Below are 23,725 nucleotides of genomic sequence, written 5' to 3' on the forward strand. Positions count from 1 at the left end.
AATGGTTAAAGTTCTTTTTTTTCTTTTGAAAAGTGTCTGACCAGGAGCTATGGTCAGAATACTCCCATCCCCTCCAAATTCCTATGTTGAAATGCTAACCCCCAAAGGTGACCGTCTTCGGCAGTGGGGTGGGGAAAGTGAGTAGGTGCTGAGGGTGGAGGCCTCATGGGTGGGATTAGTGCTCTTACAAGAGACCCCACAGAGCCCCCTAGCTCTGGACACAGCCAAAAGCTCCAGGTATGAACCAAGAAGCCGGTTCTCATGAGAAAGGACCCTTCTGGCACCCGGATCTTGGACTTTCAGCCTCCAGAACTGTGAGCAGCAATGTCTTGTTCTTTATTAGCTATCCAGTCTCTGGTATTTTGTTAAAGCAGCTCAAATGGATTAAGAGATTAGGGATTACCCCCACCCCTGCTTTTCTGTTGGGTTTTCTGTTATTTTCTTATTGATCTATATAATTTAAATATTCTGAATGTGAGCCTCTTAAAGTCACACATTCTCAGATTTCATGGTGTGTTCTTATACTCTTATTAATAGAATTTTTAAATGAATATATTCTTTATTTAATTCATGTCATTTAGCAACTTGCCTTTAACAGTGGTATTTTTGATATATTACTTTTTTTAATTGAAGCCTGCAATGCGGGAGACCTGGCTTCAATCCCTGGGTTGGGAAGATCCCCTGGAGGAGGGCATGGCAACCCACTCCAGTGTTCTTGCCTGGAGAGTCCTCACGGACAGAGGAGCCTGGCGGGTTGCAGGGGTCGCAGAGTCAGCCACGACTGAGTGACTAAGCACAGCACTGCCCATGGTCGATTCACAAAACTGTGTTAGTTTCAGATCGATAGTAAGATTATGCACTTATATATATACATATATGAATGCAATTTTTCAGGCTTTTCCATCATAGGTTATTATAAGATATCGAATATAGCTCCCTGTGCTACACAGTAAGTCCTTGTTGAACATCTGTTTTATATAATGTGTGTGTATCTGTTAAGTCCATACTCTTAATTTATCTCTCCCACCCTTTTCCTTTGGTAATTGTAAATCTGTTTTCTACGCCTATGAGTCCACTTCTGTTTTATATATAGATTCATTAGCATTATTTTTTAAGACTCCACATATAAATGATATCATATAATGTTTGTCTTTCTTTGTCTGACTTCACTAAGTATGCTAATCTCTAGGTCCATCTGTATTGCTGCAAGTGGCCAGATTTCATTCTTTTTTGTGGCTGAATAATATTCCACCATGTTTGTGGACCGCATCTTCACCGTGTTTGTGGACAACATCTTTACCCATGCGTTTGTGGACAGACACTTAGGTTGCTTCCATGTTGTGGCTGCTGTGAACATTGGGGTGCATGTATCTCTTTGTATTAAGGGTTTTTGTCTTTCCAGATATATGCCCAGGAAGGGATTCAACCTTTTACTCTAATTATGATATAAATATTAATCAGCACAATAATAAAATATCACATTAATAATTAATATTCATCCTCTGGCAGTTTTGGCTGGCTTGTGCGTGGGCATAGAAGCCTTCCCTAGTTGAAGGGGTGCCCTCAGGCATGGAGACGTGTGTCCCTGTGGTTAGGGGTCAGTGAGCACACACAGAAGACCGAGGAACACGGCGATATCTGTGCCACTTTGCAGGCTCTAAAGGTCACTTCCTACCCTTCTTTTTATTAGTAAAATAATGCTGCTTCTCCAATATAAGTTTTCCTAAGTATAGGAATATTTCCTTGAATTATGTATTTTTTAATTTTTTTCTATTTGTCTTATTCTTTGTTGATGGTGCCAGTTATGTAGAGTTTATCTTCTCTGTCTTTTGTATATACTATTTTCTCTCCATTCCTTTACAACTATTTGTTCATTTCTGTTTCTTTAGCCCACTTCTTACAAAGCTCCTGTCCTCCTTGTCCCCTGCCGCGCTGTATGTAGTGCACATCTGTTTACTTTGTTTCCGTCATGGTTTCTGTTTGTGTGAGGTTTCTTCCTTCCAATTTTTCCTGAACTCTAACTGCTCACCTTTTGTTTTCTTGCTGTGTCTTCTCTGAACCACTTTAATTCTTGTTTTAAAGAGTAATTGTTATTAGTAGTGTTAGTTCACTGAAGTACTTTTGGTCCTAATTTTCATTAGCTACATGGCCACATTTTCCTGATGAACTTTCCATTTCCATCACTGTTTTTTTTCTGTTCCTTTCCCTCTTTTTCCCCTCTGAAATTGTGTGTGTGTGTGTTCAGCCGCAGATTCTCTGCTTGTTCTGTTATATTGTATTTATTATTGTTATTGTCATTATTACTAATCTTGAACTGAAATGAGTCCCTTCTGGGCCAGCTCTTTGCAGGTTTGTCAGAACAGCTCAAGGTGGTGTCCTACACAAACAGTACTCTCCCTGGTGCTTAGACAGTGTCCTCATGGCACCAGTTTACGCGATCAAGTGAGTTCTTTTAAAGCCATTTTCCCCCTGGAAGGGGACCCGCAGTTACACGATTGCTGTCCACCCAGAGCCCCTTTCCTCACACCTAGCCTCCCGGCAGGTGACTTTCAGCAAAGACCAAGCCTCACTGTGTTCTTCACGCAGCCCACATTCTCCACTTCGCTTCGCCAAACGTGATCCTAGGGAGTTTCCCCCAACCAGTTCCCCTGAATTCTCGCTCAAGGAGGGGACTGTTGGAGTCACCGCTCAGCCTGGTTCGCCACCGAGAGGACCCCGCTCCGTAGGCTTCCTCCACCCTCTGCAGCCACAGCTCTCCGGTCCTGGGGTCTCCTGCGGACCTGTGAGGCCCTTGCTGTCTTCTCCTCCAGTGGAAATGACCTTTTGCTTGCTCGTTTTTGTTGTTGTTTTAGAGTGGTTACTGAAGGAGGAAGCACACACATCTTTCCTGCTATCTTAAAAACAAGAGTCGGTCATTTATTGGGGAGTAAACTCTGCTTATCTCACCTTCTCACGGGTGCTTTGTCTCTGCTCCAGGGCAGCACTGTCCAGGGCTGCTGGTGTGTGATGGTCTCCATCTGTGCAGTCCAACAGCACAGCCATTGCTGCCACTGGACACGTGAAAGGTGGCCAGTATGGTGGAAGGATTGAATTTTTAATCTCACACAGGCTCCTCCATCCATGGAATTCTCCAGCCAAGAATACTGGAGTGGGTTGCCATTCCCTTCTCGGGGTACTTCCCGACCCAGGGATTGGACCCAGGTCTCCTGCGCTGGCAGGCAGGTTCTTTGCCATCTGAGCCACCGGGGAAGCCTAGTTCTTTAGGTTTCCCTAAAGGAATGTGCTTTTAAAAGCTGTATATCTTTGCAAGTTTCATCTTAGTTTTCTGCCAGGCAGCTCCCTGCCCTGAGGCAAAGAACAGAGTTGGGGAACCGGTTGAAGATAAAGGGGGAGCTGCCAGGGAAAGGAGCAGGGCTAATATCTCAGTGACCTTGTCCTGCACTAGCAGGAGTCCAGCTGTCCTCCGTACATGGAGCCAGAGACCCAGGCCTCAGAGACGCCAGCAGCCCCTTTCCGCCTCAGCTGTCACTCTTTGCAACCCCATGGACTGTAGCCCGCCAGGCTCTTCTGTCCATGGGATTTCCCAGGCACAAATACTGGAGTGGGTTGCCATGCCCTCCTCCAGGGGATCTTCTCAACCCAGGGATCAAAACCACGTCTCCCGTGTCTCCTGCCATGGCTGGCGGATTCTTTACCACATTCTTCCTTCCCACAGCCATTCAGAGGTGGGCCTGGTCAAGAGGTTTCCTGTGAACTAAACAAAAGTATTTCAGCTTAATGCTTACAACCTGGGTGGCAGGGTTCCCAGAAATGGGCCATTATGTATAATTTGAGTTTATAGGCAGCATCCCTTTAGTGACTGACTTGTAATAGAATCCGAAGTTTCTTCCCTGTTACAATACTCTTGGGATGTAGTCCTCCCACCCTTGGTCTCTAAGATATGTGGGTGCTCGCTATCATTTTTGGGGTGCTTGAAGGAACAGATTATGATTTTGCAGGGGCCACTAGAAGCTCAGGATGAAACTGTACATTGTTACTCTGTTGTAAACATTATACAAACCCTCCTCTCAGACATCAGTAAAATATTCTCCAGGTGATTTGCAACTGTAGTCATAACCCTTTAGACACAATTGAAAAATAAGTATTCCATTCTTGGAACTCACAAGGCTGGGACACTTTTTTAGCCTTAGGTATTTTCTAGAAATCCAGGGTGGAGTGATAAAGACTCCTGGCACAGTTTTATTGACAAGGGAGAGGCAGTACTCGTCTGTAATGAGTCAAGTTACTTCCCAGTCTCCTACTAAGTACTTCACTGCCCTCTCCCAGTGTGGTCCTCTGCTCTTCTGAAGACAGGGCTGGACAGCGGACGGACAGAAAGAAGGGCAGAAAAAGGAGACGAAAAAAGAATTAAGAGAGTCTGACTGGTTATGGCAGAATGAAATCTCTCAGACTATTTTTCTCAATGCAAGAGAACTTAACGTGCTGAGTCAGGTTGATGCTAGGTTAATATCTAAGCCACTTGGTTCTGTTCTCTGGGAGGTTCACCAACAACCTGGGAATGATTCACCAACAAAGGTAACTTCCCAACGAAATAATCTGACTTCTCTAGGTTTCCCAATATATCTGGAGGGAGTTGATCATTAGCAATTACTGGTGTGAAAGGCCACTGTCACTTCCTAATTGCAGTTAACTCAGGCTAGGTCAGAAGAGGGTGGGTAGCTGGGATGTGAGGCTATTTCCAAATGATGCAAGTCAATGAAAGTTTAATTAACTATTTAAAATTTTTAAATTCTGAAAGTACGATTACACATCCACAGGAGAGTTGGAAATACAGAACAAATTTACATGTGGCTCCACTATATATTACAATTATAAGTAGATAAATGAAGATTTTTAGTTGGAGTTTCAATATCAAACTCTCAAAAATTAATAGAATGAATATATAGAAAAGTAAAACGATATAGTAGACCTGAAAAGCACCATGAATATTTATTTTTAAAGTCTTTATTGAATTTGTCCAGTATTCTTTCTTTTTTTTTTAATGTCTTGGTTTTTTTGGCTACGAGGCATGTGGAATCTTAGTGCCTTGACCAGGGTTCGAACCCACACTGCCTGCTCTGGAAGGCGAAGTCTTGACCGTGGACTGCCAGGGAAGTTCCTCATCTTATTGTTAAGATTCAGTTTAATTTTAGATTTATAAATGCACTCAAATTTCTTAAACTTCGGTTATACAATAACCTATATTGACAGGAATGAATCCACAAAAAGATCCAAAAGGCAGTAACATCAACTCACGATGCTGGAATTTTCAACTCCTTCATATCAGGGGCGACGCAGAGAGACGCAGAATGAGTCAGGAGACACTGGAAACTAGATGTGGGGTGCCTCCGAGATGACTAATGTAATTTGGTCACGAATCCCTCCAAAGTAGCTGGTAAAAAAAGAGATTCAGACAAAGTCATTATGCAGACTTTACAACCTTCGGAGTGTCTAGGCCCGAGGCTAGAAAATAAAAATGGACCGCATTTGTATGCAACCAGCAAATGGGTAAATTACCTCTTTAAAAGGCTTTAAAATTGTCCCATTTAAGTAGCCTTGTTCAGTTTGAGTTGGAGAGGCCAATGGAAGTCAATCGCAGTCAATATCTGGGGAAGGTGGAGGCTGGTGTCCTTTGCATGGAATTCCTGTGTACTTTTTTCCCTTCACCTGCCACACATTGTTAAGTAAAGCACACATATTCCTGCAACTAGATGTGTGCTTTTTTAATTTTTATTTTTTGACTGATGGGTGGCCCCTCCTTGTTTGACAGCTTTGGCAGAGGGGAGATAGAAGAGGAGAGAATTTTTTTAAAAAATTATTACCAAATTACAGTTGATTTACAATGTTGTATTAATTTCTGATGTACAGCAAAGTGATTCAGTTATGCTTATCTATGTACACGCGTTTTCATAGTCTTTTCTGTTGTGGCTTGTCCCAGGGTATAGACTGTAGTCCCTGTGCTGTACGGCGGGATCGTGTTCACCCATCCTGTATATAATAGTTTGCATCTGTTCATGCCTCACTCCCAGTCTTTTCCTCCCCCACTCCTCATCTTGGCCACCACAAGTCTGTTCTCTATGTCTGTGAGTCTGATTCTGTGTCACAGAAGGTTCGTTTGTGCCATATTTAGATTCCACATACAAGTGATATCATACGGTACTGGTCTTCGTCTTTCTGACTCACTTTACTTAGCATGATAATCTCTAGGTCATTGATGTTGCTGCAGAAGACATCATTTCATTCTTCTTATGGCTGAGCAATATTCCATTGTATATATGTACTACATCTTCTTTATCCATTCATCGGTCGATAAACATGTAGGTTATTTCCATTTCTTGGCTGTTGTAAATAGTGCTGCTATGAACATTGAGGTGAATGTATATTTTTGAATTATGATTACGTTTAGATACATGCCCAGGGGTGAGATTACCAAATCAGAGGTAAATCTATTTTTAGTTTTTTGAGGAAACTCCACTGTTCTCCACAATTGCTGCACCAATTTACATTCCCGCTGACATTGTAGGAGGGCTCCCTTTTTTCCACACCCTTTCTGGCATGCATTGTTTGTAGATTTTTTGATGATGGCCACTCTGACTGGAGTGGGATGATACCTCATTTTAGTTTCAATTTGCATTTCTCTAATAATTAGCAGTGTTGAGTGACTGTTGGCCATTTGTATGGAGAGACGAGCTGTTGGTAATCTCAAAGCATTAGGTGAAAACTCATAAATCACAGAAGGGGTCTCCAAGAGCTCTTGGTCTCATCCAGAAATATGAGTTATTTATTGTCAGGAGCACAATGTCATTGACACATGTCAATAAGGCAGCGTTACATACAATATAGGATTACTTTTGTCTTGACTGTGCCTTTTGCTACAAGAGCAGATAACGATACTCAAAGTAAAGAACCTTAAACTATGAAGATTTTGTTTTTATTTTGAATTAAACGTACATTAAGTCTAACATGGGGCTTTACCCGGCTCAGCAGTAAAGAATCCATCTGCAATGCAGGGGACCCAGGTGATGAGGTTTCAATCCCTGGGTCAGGAAGATGCCCTGGAGGAGGGCATGGCAACCCACTCCAGTATTCTTGCCTGGAGAATCCCATGGACAGAGGAGCCTGGCGGGCTACAGTCCATGGGGTCGCAAAGAGCTGGACAACATGGCTAAAGCAACTGAACATGTACAAACAAACACCATTGTGAGTGAAGTCACTCAGTCTTCTCCAACTCTTTGCGACCCCATGGACTGTAGCCCGCCATGAGACAATTTCTGAAACTCTTTCAAAATCGAATAAGAAGATCATGAGCATTTTGCATAGTCCAGTTTCAGTGTATAAATTTGTCTTCATAATCTGTGAAGTTCTCCAAATAACCTGTTCTATTTCATATTTACTTCTTTCATTACTACCACTCAGATACACTGGGATTTTTTTTGTGTGTGTGTGGGGTAAAATTTTTACATTACTCTTTTACAGTGGGGTTAATTTTACCTCAACCACTTTGTTTTTTTATATAATTTAATCCAGCATTAAAAGGTATGGATTCTTTCTGTCATCTGGCAAATCTCTTAAGAGCCTCTGCTTCTGAGCAGTTCTCATGAATCCCTTTTTTCTCTCTTCCACCTTAATCTATAGATTTTTCCAGGAGCTGGAGCATGGCAAGCAGAGGGAAACGCCCGGCCAGCCATGGACACAGGGATGGGGGTGGGAGCTGGGGATGAGGAGGAGCTCAGGCTTTTCCGGGAAAGGAAGGCTGGAGGTTCACTTGTTGATTCAGCATCTCTGGTTCCTTAAAGAAGCAACGTGTATAGCCTTCACTTTACGGCGTCAGGAAAGAAAGCTTTGCTTCTCAGCAAAACTGGTCCCTGCCTACCCCCCACCCCTCATCCCCATCCTTTAGAAAGGAAGCAAAGCTTCCCAGGCATGGAACTAAAAGTCGGACACACTTGGAAGAGTTCACATCCTGATATAACAGTTGTCAGAGCCTTTCTGGTTGTGATGGGGGCAGGCTGTCCAGGGACAGAAAAGTCGAGTTTTCCTGAAGTGAGGGGACTGGGGCAGAAGATGTAAGATGGAGTTGTTGGAGGCAAATTCCCTTATTTTATGATTTGCTGGTGGCTGTTCTGATTGTCTTCATCTGTGCACAGAGGAGCAGCGCTGTGCACAGAAGTTCTACAGCTCGTGTCCTTCCTGCATACGCACACCTGTGTGAGAAGCGCGGCCTGCTCTGCCACACTCCTGGCATTCTGCAGCCATTCAGTACGTGCCTTCGCATCTTTTGCTTCCTTTCCCAAAACATAATCTTCCCCAGCTCTACTCAACACGTCTAATCATGGCAGGAGAGATGCCTAAAAAGAGCATTTACCTTGGCTAACGTTTCACTTGGAAGACTCCTTTTGATTCTTTATGTTTTCCAAGACTGAGCAGTAGACAGCCCACTGTCAGGATAAAAATGTTTCTAGCCAGAAATGGAGGTGTGTACAATGAAATACCAACTCCCACCGGTCAGAATGGCCATCATTAAAAATTCCACAAATAACAAATGCTGGAGAGAGTGTGAAGAAGGGAAACCCTCCTATACACTGTCGATGGGAATGTAAGCTGGTGCAGCCACTGTGAAAACAGTATGGAGGTTCTTAAAAAAACTAAAAATAAAGTTAACATGTGATCTAGCAATCCCACTCATAGGCTGAATATTCAATTCAGTTCAGTCACTCAGTCGTGTCCAGCTCTTTGCAACCCCATGAACTGCAGGACACCAGGCCTCCCTGTCCATCACCAGCTCCTGGAGTTTGCTCAAACTCATGTCCATCGGGTTGGTGATGCCATCCAACCATCTCATCCTCTGTCATCCCCTTCTCCTCCTTCCCTCAATCTTTCCCAGCATCAAAATCTTTCCCTGTGAGTCAGTTCTTCACATCAGATGGCCAAAGTGTTGGAGCTTCTCAGCATCAGTCCTTCCAATGAATATTCAGGACTGATCTCTTTTATGATGGTCTGGTTGGATCTCCTTGCAGTCCAAGGGACTCTCAAGAGTCTTCTCCAACACCACATCCAAAAGCATCAATTCTTCAGTGCTCAGCTTTCTTTATAGTCCAACTCTCACATCCATACATGACTACTGGAAAAACCATAGCTTAGACTACACAGACCTTTGTCAGCAAAGTAATGTCTCTGCTTTTTAATATGCTGTCTAGATTGGTCATAGCTTTTTTTTCTGAGGAGCAAGCGTCTTTTAATTTCATGGCTGCAGTCACCATCTGCAGTGATTTTGGAGCCACCAAAAATAAAGTTTCTCACTGTTTCCATTGTTTTTCTACCTATTTGCCATGAAGTGATGGGACTGGATGCCATGATCTTAGTTTTCTAAATGTTGAGTTTTAAGCCAGCTTTTTCACTCTCCTCTTTCACTTTCATCAAGAGGCTCTTTAGTTCCTCTTTACTTCCTGCCATAAGAGTGCTGTCATCTGCATATCTGAGGATATTGATATTTCTCCCAGCAATCTTGATTCCAGCTTGTGCTTCATCCAGCCAGGCGTTTTTGCATGATATACTCTGCATAGAAGTTAACTAAGCAGGGTTACAATATACAGCCTTGATGTACTCCTTTCCCGATTTGGAACCAGTCCATTGGTTAGAAAAGTCCAGTTCTAACTGTTGCTTCTTGACCTGCATACAGATTTCTCAGAGGCAGGTAAGGTGGTCTGATATTCCCACTTCTTTAAGAATTTTCCACAGTTTGTTGTGATCCACATAGTCAAAGGCTTTAGCATAGTTGATGAAGCAGAAGTAGATATTTTTTTGGAATTCTCTTGCTTTTTCTCTGATCCAGTAGGTGTTAGCAACTTGATCTCTGGTTCCTCTCCCTTTTCTAAATCCAGCTTGAACATCTGGAAGTTATAGGTTCATAAACTGTTAGAGCCTAGCTTGGAGAATTTTCAGCATTAGTTTGCTAGGGTGTGAGATGAGTGCAATTGTATGGTAGTTTGAACATTCTTTGGCATTGCCTTTCTTTGGAATTGGAATGAAAACTGACCTTTTCTAGTCCTGTGGCTGGATATTACTCAGCCACAAAAAAGAATAAAATGATGCTATTTGCAGCAACATGACTGGACCTAGAGATTGTCGTACTAAGTGAAGTAAACCAGACAAATACCATATGATATCACAGTGTTAGCTGCTCAGCCGTGTCTGACTCTTTGCAACCCCATGAATTGCAGCATGCCAGGCTTCCCTGCCCTTCACTGTCTCCCAGAGTTTGCTCAAACTGTACCATACTTCAATTAAAAAAGAAAAAAAAGAAATGGCAGTGTGACACCTAAGGAGGGCAACAGAGAAAGAAACTGCTTCTATGTTTCTGTTGTAACTCTCCTTGCTTGCTTGATTTCTGCCGAAGAATGACATTTTGGCATTCCTCAGGAAATTCACACCACTGAGGGCTTTCTTTTGCTCTTCTTGTTTAAATTTGTAATTGCTTAGGACGTGCACACATTAGGAGGGCAGGGCCTGATTCCCGAATGCAGTGCATCCTTGGCAGCCAGTCAGCACACTGAGGCTGCTGTGGCATCACAATTGCATCCTGCTTTCAACAGCTTCTTCTTCCCTTTCACGGAATTGGAAATGAACTCGGCTGGGATACTTCAGCCTCAGCAAGCGGGAAGTGGTAACTTAAGGAAAACACCACGACAATAATGAATTTATTCCCCTGTGGTTAGCCGAGCTAAGGGGGGCAGCTCTGGAGACAGCCATCTAACTTATGGAGCACCTAACATCATTCCTTTGTGGTTTAACTGGAACCTTGTGATCTAATTGAAAATTTCTACCTTTTTATTTTGAAATAATTTACAAGAATGGTGCAAAAATGGAACAAGAGTATACCCTTCTGCCAACATCTCTCAATGTTAACATGTTACCTGAGCATGATACGATGTTCAAAATTGGAGAATTCATTCGGATTTAATTCCACTCAGTCATCTTCTGATCTTATTTATATTTGCTGATTGTGATCTGTTTCAGGCCCAGGTCCAGTCCAGGATTATACCTTCCATTTAGTGGTTGGATAATGACTTTTAAAGATTGGTGCATACCACCTACATATTTAATTTTAACTTTAATTTTGTTTTAAAAAGCAATTAGGAAACTTGAGTATAACAATGTCATAATTACAGTAAAAATGTCCAAGCCTAGTGATTGTGAATTCAAATAACTGCCCTGATGTGCTTATTCCAGGTAGAAAGGAAAACAAAAAGTCAACATTTCCCCGAGCACATTTACTTCTCACCCACTGTAAATGGGAAGTGCTATTAGAGTCATAGGAGAATCTGCCAGGTCAGCACTTCCCATGGTCAACTGGGTCAGAAGCCACATTAGTATTGCCTCCTATTTTTAAATCATTCTGATGCATTCCAGTATTATTACCTGACTCCTGTCTTTATCCAAAAGTAGCCTTGGGTTTACCCCTCCAAAATGCTTTTTAACTCCTTTTGCTTTGACATATCAACTGTTGAAATTCTCAGCCTATATCAAGATAGGTGGAATTTTGGGGTACCAATTGTGCAATTAACACTGGGTTAATTAATATTCTAAGAAGTAGATTGGTTCCAGCTGCAAAGAGCTGAAATCTTATAGGAAAGGGAGTATATATTTGTCTACAAGTTGATTAAGTTGTGTATATTAGAGTGCTCCAGAGAGACAGAACCAATAGAGTGTATGTATATATGTATTCATACACACACACACGTATTAATATATATACACATTCTCTCTCCCCCCTCTATAGATATGGGCTTCCCTGGTGACTCAGATAGTAAACAATCTGCCTGCAATGCAGGAGTCCTGGGTTCAGTCGCTGGGTCAGAAAGATCCCTTGGAAAAGGGAATGGCACCCCACTCCAGTACTGTTTCCTGGAGAATTCCATGGACAGAGGGGCCTGGTGGGCTACAGTCATGGGGTCGCAGAGTCAGACACGACTGAGCAACTAACACTCCACAATATGTATACTCTTTATAATATATGTGTGTATATATACACTCTACAGTACTTTCTACACATAGACACACACACAGACACACACACATATAGACACACACACATTTACTGGGGCTTCCCAGGGGGCACTAGTGGTAAAGAACCCATCTGCCAATGAGGAGACATAAGGAACATGGGTTCAGTCCCTGGGTTGGGAAGATCCCTTAGAGAAGGGAATGGGTACCCACTCCAGGATTCTTGTCTGGAGAATCCCTTGGACAGAGGAGCCTGGCAGGCTACAGTCCATGGAGTGGCAAAGAGTCAGACACGACTGAAGCCACTGAACAAGCATACACGCATAGTCATTTATTATAAGGGATTGGCTTGCATGACTATGGAGGCTACAAAAGCCAAGACCTGCAGTTAGCTGGCTGGAGACCCAGGAAAGTCGACGCTTTCGTCTGAGTCTAAAGGTCAAAAAGACCTACATGGAGCTGCACAGTCAGGCAGGGAGTTCCCTCTTCCTCAGCCTTTTGTTCTGTTCAGGATGAGATGTGGACGGTGCACCCACCCACCTTAGGAAGGCCCTCATCTTTTCTCCACCCTGCCTCCCTACCCGGGAGCCTCCCTCCATCCTGCCCCAATGCCCCCACCCCCTTGATTGTCTTCTCTGCCACGGGAGTAGGGGATACCCACTGCTGACACCCACAGACTGCCTTTCCTGCAACTCCTGCCATGGTTAGTACTACTGCCAATCCCAGAAGCGTTGCTGAAAAATGAAAAATACATTCTTCTGGGAGTCAAGGTAGTGATGTAACTATGGGAAAGTCACTTAGTGGCCCTTGCTTCCTGTTTTTCGAAAAATGAAGGGACTGGAGGAGATGATGGCACAGATATCTTGCAGTTTTCTAACTTGACGATTCTTCTCTCATTCTGCTCCTTACTCTTCTGCATTTTATCCATTCTCCTACCTGCTTTGGGTTCCACTGAAAAAGCATCTTCATAAGAATAGATCCTGGCTGTTGATGAAGCTCATTCTTCTCCCAGGCCTAGTGGACCAGTCAGTGGGTCCTCCTAGATGACCCCAGCTTTCTTTTTTTCGTGTCCATCTTTTTCCAGATGTGTAGAACCACCTGAGAGGTTCTTTGGTGGGGGGTGGTGGTGGGGGTGGTGGGAGTGGGAGAAGGGGCGATTTTTCTGAAGGTTTCCTGGAGCTCAAGTGTTTTATAAGATTAATCTCTAGAAAGATATGGCTTTGTTCTAATGACAATAGCACACAAAATACTTTTCAAAGCATTCTTTTCATGTATTTTATCCCACTTTATAAAATGAAGAGTTACTCATAGGAAAAAGAAAAGAAAGATGAACATCATTAATTTTTTTTTGATGTGGGTCATTTTTAAAGTCTTTATTGAATTTGTTGCAATATTGCTTCTATTTTTTATGTTTTGATGTTTTGGCCACAAGGTATGTGGGTTTCCCTAGTGGCTCAGATGGTAAAGGATCTGTCTGCAATGCAGGAGACTCGGGTTTGATCCCTACGTTGGGAAGATCTCCTGGAGAAGGGATGGCAACGCACTCCAGTGTTCTTGTCTGGAGGAGTCCTTCCACGGACAGAGGATCCTGGAAGGCTACAGTCCATGGCGTCGCAAAGAGTGAGATACGACTGAGCAGCTAACACTTACGTGGGATCTAAGCTCTCTGACCAGGAATCGAACCACAGTCTCTGTATTGGAAGGGGAGGTCTTAACCACTGGACCACCAGGGAAGTCCTCGTAAATATTGTATACAAACGAAAGGTAGCATTCTCCTCAAGCTTCCACGGAGAAATTTTAAAGCAATTAGCACAATCCTCTTACTCCCTGAAGACTTTAAGTTGGCCCAGAAACGGGATGCAATTGGATTTTTTAAACATCTGTAAAATTTAAAAAGGGACTATCTCTAACATGTTAAGGTTTGACCTTATTTGTGATTTACGCTCTACTTTTTTCATCACGTTTTAGCGCAATTTAAATTTTTCTTTAAGACCAGCTTGTTAAGTGCCTACAAAGAGAAATAAGCTTTACTAATAAAAGCCAGAGAGTCTGTCTTCTGGGGTAAGCACAGAGGAGTTGACAAAAGGATCTTGACTGTCAAGGATCATTTAAAACCAATGAATTAAAAATCAGGAGGTCAGGGAGAGTCGCACAAAGATGATAAGGCTTTCTGTATTTGTGTTAACAAAGGCAGCATTAAACCCGAGTGATTTTCCCCTTGGTTCTTTCTCCCCCACCAGGGAGAAACGTGAAACTCAATTTTACCCTTGGTTGAGAAGGTGCTAATTTGTCTGACAAGTTGTTGGAACCCGAGGATGCTCAAGGTATCCTTGACGTCTCAAACCTTCATGCTGAGTGAAGCATGCTTTCAATGTGTCAATGTTTGGGAGGTTTTCTATATCTCATTAGGTCAGAACAATATAAACCACATGAATGCAAATGGGGCGGCAACTGTCCCCTTGCAAAGGCGAAACCTTCAACGTGTTCTAACCAAGGCGATTTTTGAATTACCCTCATTCAATTAACTATTTTATTTGACATCATCTCTGTTCTTTTATATCCTAGAGGACTTGAACAAACTTTTCCTCCATTTGTTGCCTGTTCTTGGAGGCGTGATCTTCAAATCCTCCCCTTTATTGACCGCAGTCTCAACGAGTGTTCATCAAGAAGGCTCCTAAGAGGGAGAACCATGTAAATATGAAAACGTTAATTCCTTTGCTTTTTAATTGTGTATTTATTGATTTTTTTCATATTCTCTCTAAAGCCAAGAATTATCTGTGTGAATGACCTTTGCATGTTAACTAAACCCTAGCCGGTAAACTGCTACGTTGTTAAGCAAAAAGTCCTGCTGCCAAAGAAGACTTTTTCCCAGCCCACAATTCACCTAAGTTGCACAGTTGATAGTAATAACCAACACTTAACTCTTACTTTGAGCTCGGCACTTTTCTAAGCGCTTTTACTCGTGTTAACTCTGGTAATCCTCACAATAACCCTGTGAGGTGGGAATTATTATTTCAGTTTTACAGAAGCGGAAAAGTGACTACACGAATAGCATCGCTGTAAAGCAGTGGAGCCAGACCTGCCTCAGAGGGTCTGATCTCCGAGTCCAGCCCCTGGCTCCCATACTGTGCTGCTGTTTCTCACCCCTGACCCTTACCTGGAAGTGAGGAGGGATGCAGGGCGCTGGTTAGCACCATGGTGGTGCAGGGAGGAATACACTGCAGCTGAGAAAATCTCCCGTCAGATCTGCTTGTAGCTGAGCTTTTTAAAAGCAAAATTGTAATCAAATTTTAAAATTTGCAATAACATTTAACATTTACTTGTCATTTTTTTGACCAGCATTATGTATTATGTAACCTGGAGTAGGAAATGGCCACCCACTCCAGTCCTCTTGCCTGGAGAATCCCATGGACAGAGGAGCCAGGTGGGCTCCAGTCCAGGGGTCGCAGAGTGGGCCACGACAGAGAAACTGAGCAAGTGTCATGTAAGGACTGAAATCGTGACGTGGTCCTTTAAGGCAGTAAAGAGTTACTAGTTACCGAGTCCCTACTGTGTGGGCAACACCTTTCACTCATTGCCTCTGCATAATAATTTCCTGATGTGGCTATGGTCGTTCACATTTTGCATAGAGGAGTATGAGATTCAGAAATACTCCCAAGGCTCCATGTTACATGAAATACTGGTTGTTTCCCAATATTCCCTCTTTTAAACTTCATCAGTAGTGAACACTCCAGATTACTAACTGCATGTAAGAATATCTGGAATAAAGATTACTTTTAAAGCATTCCTTGCAGTTAGGTGTTACCATGGGATAGCATTCTGGCCAATGAGGTGTTAGCAAAAGTGTGCAACTTCAGAGAAGTATCCTTAAAAGTATCCTTCAGATACAGTATCCAGAGACTGTATCTCTGACCCTGCCCCCCAGCATACTTCTTTCTTCTGGCACAACATAGATGTGATGGCTGGTGCTCCAACAGCCTTCTTAGGTTGTGAGGAGACAGTCATCACTAAGAACTGAAAAGCCCTGACATTAAAGATTCTCCAGTACAGAACATGATATCAGCTCTGCACCACTTACCTCTGGAGTTCTTTTGAATGAAAGAGAAATATAATCTTTTATAGTGTTTTAGCCACTATTGTTTGCATAGTTCCACTTGCAGTTGTATCTAATCCTGATCAATATATTCTATTTCCAGTATCTCTGTTTCTCAACTTGTCATGTGCATTCAGATTACCTGGAGGTCCTATTAAAGTGTAGATTCTGACTCAATAGGTCTGAGGTGGGACCTGAGAATCTGCATTTCTGATAAGCTCCTCAGTGATGCTGAAATTGCTTGCTGGTCCAGGGACCACACGTGGAGGAACAAGGTAGAAACAGCTAGTACCAGAATTAGTTCCTAGGGCTTTCAAATATCGAAGTCCACACTTGTTTCTTTATGTCTAGCAATCTCCCTTAGGACTTTCACTTTTACAATTTTTCCTTATACCCAAACTATCATAATCATAGTTTAAACATGTTAATGCTTTAATGAGTTGTTTCCTCAGCATCTCTAAGATACAATGCAGGCTCTCTATATAAAATACAATTGATTCAGGTGAGGTTGACGTGGAGTGAAATTAAGGGGATGGTGGCAGGGTTTCTGTGCTAATTTCAGTTTATTTAATGATTTAGTTGAATGCACAGTTAATTGTCTTCTGATTGATTTTTGAAGAGGACTAAATGTCATGAGTTAACAGGAATGATACAGTTATGAGAGTCTGATAAATAATACAATTATATTATGTAAGCCATCGCTATGACTTCCCAGGTGGCTCAGTAGTAAAGAATTGACCTTCCCAGTAGGAGTCACAGGTTCAATCACTGGGTTAGGAAGAGCCCCTGGAGAAGGAAATGGCAACCTACGCCAGTATTCTTGCCTGGAAAATCCCATGGACAGAGGAGCTTGGGGGGCTACAGTCAACAGGGTCACAGGGAGTCAGACAGGACTGGGCAACTAAACCACCACCACCAAGTCATCATTACAGGCTAAATCAGTGGTCTTCATCCTTGATTATAAACTAGACTCTGATGAGGGATGTCTGGAACTTCCGTTGCCAGAATGGAATCGGGCCAGTAGACCTGAATCTCTAGGGGTGGGTCCCAGGCATCGGTGCTTTTCAGAGATTCCCAGGGGATTTCACTTTGTGAGCAAGTTTACAAACCACTGACCTAAGTAGATGTTTTCATGCAAAACTCCAGATGTATTTAGAAAACTCTTCAATCTTTAAAATAAATATCAAATGTCAGATAATTTTTCTTGGAGTTTCTTTTGTCTGCATGAAGAGTTACAACCTACTTATTTGAACATCTTTGTGCCTGGCTTGTATATGTACTTTGGAAGCAAAAGAAGTCATTTGTTAAAGTGGTCAAAGTGATCCTAAAAGTGCTAATATCAATCAGGGGCATCTCCTCATATTTTAATGATTGTTGGAACACACATTCTTAAGGAAATCGCCAGTCCTGTACACACAGAGCACGCTCTCTGCTGTGGGTACTAGAGATGCTTGCTTTGCCCCTCCAGGCACCCCATCACCTCCTCCCCTGCTGACTGCTTTGGACATCATCCTGGTGCGTGCCCTACGCTCCTGGGTGGCATAGGCCAGTGGGCAGTCCCATCCACCCACCCCCAGATCTACAGGGTGTGTACCAAGTCGCTTCAGCTGTGTCCGACTCTTTGAGACCCCTGGACTGTAGCCAGCCAGGCTCCTCTGTCCATGGGATTCTTCAGGCAAGAGTACTGGAGGGGGCTGCCATGCCCTCCTCCAGGGGGTCTTCCCAACCCAGGGATGGAACCCACGTCTCTTACCTCTTACGTCTCCTGCACGGGCAGGCGGATTCTCTCCCACTAGGCCCCCTGGGGAACCCAGCTCTGAAGTGCAGGAGGGAAACGGCGCCGCTCATCTCTTGGCTCTCTGCACGGCTTGCTGGGACTGCCCGCTGTGCCCCCTGGAGGTCACGGTCGCCCTCCCCGTCACCTCCTCCACCGGCGTGCGCACACTTTGGGTCCTGACCTCCCCTTCTCACGCCTGGACGCTGAGCCAGGCAAAGACTTGTGACTGTTGGTCCCAGTGTCCTGCGCTGTCCCTACTGCTTACTGGGCCCGGCACACACAACTTTATCATGGTCTCTGCTAAAACAAACCCTCTGAGAACCCCTCCCACTGGATGTTGCCTTTGGTTTGCTGTTGGAGCTCTGATTGATAGGGTGCCTGATAAAAGCCAGGTGAGCAGTCTGTCCTGAGCACGCACCAGTGACCGAGGCAGCAGCTGGGAGGAGGCCCTGGGCTGCCACCCGCTCTAACTCCTCCTGGGACCCACGGCCAACGTGGAGAAACTTCTTTCAAAAGCATTTTTTTTGCTTCTGTTTTTATAGGTGAACTACAAGTTAAATTCTATAATCTGATTACCATTGTGTGATTTAAAAGCACCAGTTCAAGCATATCATGTTTTAAAATTTATTGATTTTTTTCTCCTTTTTCATTGGGATATAGTTGCTTTACCGTGTTGTATGAGTTTCTGCTGTACAGCAAAGTGAATCAACTATACCCATGCATGCATCCCCTCTTTTTGGATTCCCTTCCCATTTAGGTCACCGCAGAGCACTGGGCAGAGTTCTCTGTGCCCACAGAAGGTCCCATCAGTTATCTGCTTTATGCACAGTCGTGTATACCTGTCAGTCCCAATCTCCCAATCCATCCCACCCCGCTTTGTCCCCCTGTGTGTCCATACATTTGTTCTCTGTGTTGTGTGTCTATTTAGGCCTTGCAAACAATAAATTTGCCTTTTTATTTTAAAAAATTCTGAAGTGCTTCATAATTTTAAAAGTTTTCACACATGTGATCTCATACAAGCACGGCCTTTATTTCTACTGCTCTCAACCCGGCTCCCTCTGGAGTATTTAGTGCTCTCATTGTTTGCCCTGTGTTTGTCTATGTCCATATCTCAACTCATCCTCTTACTTCTTAGAATTCAAGGTCTAGATCAAAGGCTGTCTCTGCTGTGAAGTTCTCCCTGATTTTTCTCAGATGAGTTGTGGTGTTTGTACTCAGTAAGGATGGTAAAGTATTTCAATCCATGTCTGGCAGGTGATGAGCAATATGTGTTAGCTAGCTTATTATAGGAGAAGGCGATGGCACCCCACTCCAGTACTCTTGCCTGGAAAATCCCGTGGACGGAAGAGCCTGGTAGGCTGCAAGTCCACAGGGTCGCCAAGAGTCGGACACAACTGAGCGGCTTCACTTTCAATTTTCACTTTTCACTTTCATGCATTGGAGAAGGAAATGGCAACCACTCCAGTGTTCTTGCCTAGAGAATCCCAGGGATGGGGGAGCCTGGTGGGCTGCCGTCTATGGGGTCGCACAGAGTCAGACACGACTGAAGTGACTTAGCAGCAGCAGCAGCTTATTATAAGGGCTTCTCTGGTGGCTCAGCAGTAAAGAGTCTGCCTGCAACGCAGGAGCCACAGGGGACATGGGTTCAATCCCTGGGTCAGGAAGATCCCCTGGAGGAGGGCATGGTAACCCACAACAGTATTCTTGCCTGGAGAACCCTATGGACAGAGGAGCCTGGTGGGCTATATAGTCCATGAGGTCACAAAGAGTCGGACAAGACTGAGCGACTTAGCACAGCACGCACAAGCAAGCACTTAATCCCACCATGCCTCAGTCTTCTCATCTATGAAGTGGAGATAAGAGCGCAGGACTTCCTTGCAGGACTTTGAGGGGTTAAATGGCATCATCATGTTAATCGTCTAGTACCACACCTGCCACATTGCCAGCATTCAGTAAATAGTGTTATTAAAGGAAGCACAAGACTGAAAAGCAAGCAGCCCGGGGGGAAGACCACAGATGAAGCGGAAGTGCTTCTGTTTAATGATTATTGTATGAAAGGTTTAATACGTTGAAAAAAGTTACAGTGAAAAGGCGTACTCCTGATAGATAAGGAAGCATTTTGAGGTTGAGAGTTATGCCAGGACAGGGTCTCCTTGTATAAAACTGCTCTAGTGATGTGAAAAAGATTCATGTAGTCTATCTCTCTCCAAAGGGTATGTCAACGATGAGATTTACACTTCCTGAGTGTTGTGGGGGGTGATACGTGTCATTTACTTGTGTGTCAGTAACTCTATAATCACCACCACGGAGGACCCGTTCACTTCTCGCTGACCTCCCCTCTCTGCCCTGGACATTCCTCATTACATAGCAGATGTGCGCTCTGATGTACGGCCAAAACCTGGGTGCCACAGAGTGACGGCGTGGAAGAGACGGGGAGCATCTTGCCGTGATTCATTCTAATTGCACCCAAATCTGACTAATGGGGGCGTCGGGGCGGTCGAGGAGGGAGACGAATGTGGCTTCTCCTTCCGCATTTCTTCTTCCAGAGGCTGACCCCAGAGAACTGTTGGGACTTGATAGCCACAATCAATAGCTTGTAAAACAATAAGGTCAGCATGGTAAAGATTCAGATTTTCTGTCTCCACTTGGAATGGAAAGAAGCCTGGTGTGCTGAGCCAATGAGGTGAGTCTGACCTTCGCTGGCTGACTGATGAGAGACCTGAGCAGAGGATGAGATAAACGGATAACCCAGGGAAGAGGTGATTGTAAATATGATATCTGCGCGATCCTCCTCTTTACTCTGGGAACACACAGCGTTGTTATTTTGCTGTTATATTGAAAGAACATCTCAGCTGCAGTAAAACAGCACCTTCTTTAAGATGGTCGGAAGTGGAGAACCTAGATGCATATGTGTGATTTCTGAGGAAGGAGTCCTCAAATGTCTTTATAGTAATACCTTTGAGTTAATTCCATTAATTCACTCATATTTTCCTAAGTTCTAAGTTCACCTAAAATTGTATTTTAAAGACTAAGGATTAGTATTGTTTATCTCAAAATTCTAAGTGGAACTGGTAGTTCAGAGTTCAGATTTTTCTGCGTTAAAAACACACACTGGAAAAGAATATGAAAAAGAATATATATATATGTATATATCTGAATCACTTTGCTGAAACTAACACAACATTGTAAACCAACTATACTTAAAATAAAAACATACACACTGAAGGAGTATTGCAGGTCTGCTTATTTCTAAATCGGGCTGCTCTTAGAGAAGTAGCTATTTCCACTGAATCTCTGCAAAACATTTTCGAATTTGATTAGAAAGTATGGAGGAAAGAAATTGCCTGGTGAATTAAATAACTGCTTGTCTCCAAGATAAGAGGTTGTTTCTATCACGCAGATGCAGATAAGCTGACATTTGAAGTTCCACATCAGCTACGGTCTGAAGAAACCCAATTTTCTGTATTAAAAATGTCTTAAAAAGTTTTCTGAAAATGTGTTAGTATCAGTGGCTTACAAAGATTTCCTGGTGATCAAATCACCCCCACCATCAATTCTTTTGATGATTTGAAGGTAAACAACTAGGCATATATAAGCTTCTCAAATAAATGTGGATTTAACAATTGGAAGGAAAAGGTCTTCTTAGTGTGCATAATGCATTTGTTGAAGACAGATAATTGGAGGAAGAGTTCAAGGTGCTCGCTGAAGCTAAGAGGATCAGAGGGAGCTGTTTTGAGATATAAGGAGGTTGAGGTCGCAACACCCCGGGGAATGGAGACTACTTTGGATGAAAAAGAAAATGCAGAAAATGAAGCAAAGTTGACTCTTGTGTTGAATACAATTGTAGTTGAATTTATGGGGAGGTCCTGCTCAGTATTGTAGAGTCAGAGTTTATTTTCTGAACACAAGTAAATGCCAGTCCTCACCTACCTCCACAAACCCAGACTTTCTCTTGCCAGGCAGCTTCTGGGTTTGAATTTAGGTAAATATTCCAGAAGACCTGACAGAATGCAGTATAAGCTGCCTTGACGAAGGTAATGACTTTTTAGACTTGAAGATTTAAGATGTGATTAGCTATGATGGACTTTTTTTTTTTGTGATGGACTTTTCATGTAAACAGGCAAAGTTATCTTTGTTCCTCTAAGTCTGCCTTTATGCTGGTAAGTATTTTGGCATTGAGAATGGGATGACCCAGAGGGATGGGATGGGGAGGGAGGTGGGTGGGGGGTCCAGGAAGGGGAACACATGTAAACCCATGGCTGATTCATGTCAATGTATGGCAAAAACTATTACAATTAAAAAAAAAAAAAAAAGAGAATGGGACCTGATCAAAGGAAATTTCAAAAAATGGAAAGTTAAATTCTTTAATAAATAAAAATGTAATCAACTATTGAATAAAATCTCCACTCTGAAACTGCTGAGACTAGGTGCTTAAAATATTTGGATTGTGTGTGGTTATAGTGATCAGGTTAAACCTGTCTTCTAGATTCATATGTAGATCATCTCTTTTCCCAAAGGAGATAAAATAGTAATCACTGAAAAGAGGTACTTTTGTGATTCTCATGTGGAACCCTCCAAGCTAAAGCATTAAAACATTTATGATATAATTGGAATTACAAATATCATAATTATAATATTTTATAAATTTATAATGATAAATTTATAGATAGTGCCAGCATCACCTCTCATTGCAAATATATCATAGTCACTATTAAGAGCATTATGAGAATGCTGCTACTTCTAATACAGGCATTTCCAATTTTGTAGATTTTTAAAAAATGCTGCTTTGCCTGAATGTGAAAGATTAGGGTTTTTCTCTCTGACCACACAGAGTCTGTCCTCCAATCTTCTGAGTGTAGTAACTGATAAGTTGAACATTCTTTGCTTTTTTGTTGCTATTATTCAGTCACTAAGTTGTGTCAGACTCTTTGGGACTCTGTGAATTACAGCACACCAGGCACCCCGGTCCTTCACTATCTTCCTGAGTTTACTCAAATTCATGTCCATTGCGTTGGTGATGGTATCTAAACATCTCATCCTCTGCCGCCCCCTTCCCATTTTGCTTTTAATCTTTCCCAGTCTCAGCGTCTTTTCCAATGCGTTGGCTCTTCTCATCAGGTGGCCAAAGTATTGGAGTTTTAACTTTTTTCTTTGCTTTACTCCTGCTTTTCCAGACAGGGCTGAAGAGGCTCCTGGTGGCCTGCTGCAGCTGGAATCTGCATCTTCCCAAATGTCCTGTGCTTGGGATCATCTGGAGGTTAAAGCTCACTTGGTCAGCTTGGAAAGAAGACGTCCTGTGTTTTAGCTTGAGTTCTATATTGATTAGAGTATTATCTGAAAGATACTAGTTGATGTCATGAGAAGTAAGACAGTATAACTGAATCACTCGTCTTTTAGCTGACAGATCTTGGTAAGTATGTCACAATGAGACTGACACCATTGCTGCCCTCAGGTAGGAAGAGAATTGACATCAGAATTTAATAAAATACAACCCATGTTTTTTAGAACTGTGTGCCGGCATGGCAGAGGCAATGGTCCATTGTATGTTTCAGAGGGAGGCAAGTGATCTGAAAATTCTCCGGGGTGTTGAGTGAGCTGCATCTCGAGGGACCAAGTTTGTGGGTGCACAGCAGGGCCGGACATTTAGGGAAGAAAAAGCAGGGAGACCAACTAGCTGGAGGTGAGGGGCACTGGACGTCCTCAGGGTGATGACACCGGCAGACAGGTCATTCTGCCTCTCGGAGCGGGGAGCAGGCTGCCCCGGCCAGCCCGAGTTGCAGTCACGCTCTTCATAATGGTGGTCTCTACTCTGC

The 23,725-nt window shown here is 43.1% G+C and overlaps 1 protein-coding gene across 3 annotated transcripts in view; it reads left to right on the top strand.

The window, feature by feature from the left end:
- LOC145506732 (uncharacterized) overlaps positions 1-23,416 on the top strand; it is a 145,976-nt gene extending 122,560 nt beyond the window's left edge. For 2 of the 3 annotated variants that reach the window (XR_014054226.1, XR_014054240.1), the window contains 2 exons: positions 14,608-14,733; positions 23,087-23,416. The gene's annotated coding sequence lies outside the window, so the exon portion shown is untranslated. Of the gene's footprint in view, positions 1-13,527; positions 14,734-16,238; positions 17,639-23,086 lie in introns of those variants that run through there. The other variant, XR_014054229.1, reaches the window with a different exon arrangement.
- The last annotated feature ends 309 nt before the right edge of the window (positions 23,417-23,725 follow it).

This window comes from Giraffa tippelskirchi, chromosome 5 (assembly GCF_054371585.1).
Source record: "Giraffa tippelskirchi isolate mGirTip1 chromosome 5, T2T-mGirTip1v1.2.pri, whole genome shotgun sequence".
Taxonomy (NCBI): Eukaryota; Metazoa; Chordata; class Mammalia; order Artiodactyla; family Giraffidae; genus Giraffa; species Giraffa tippelskirchi.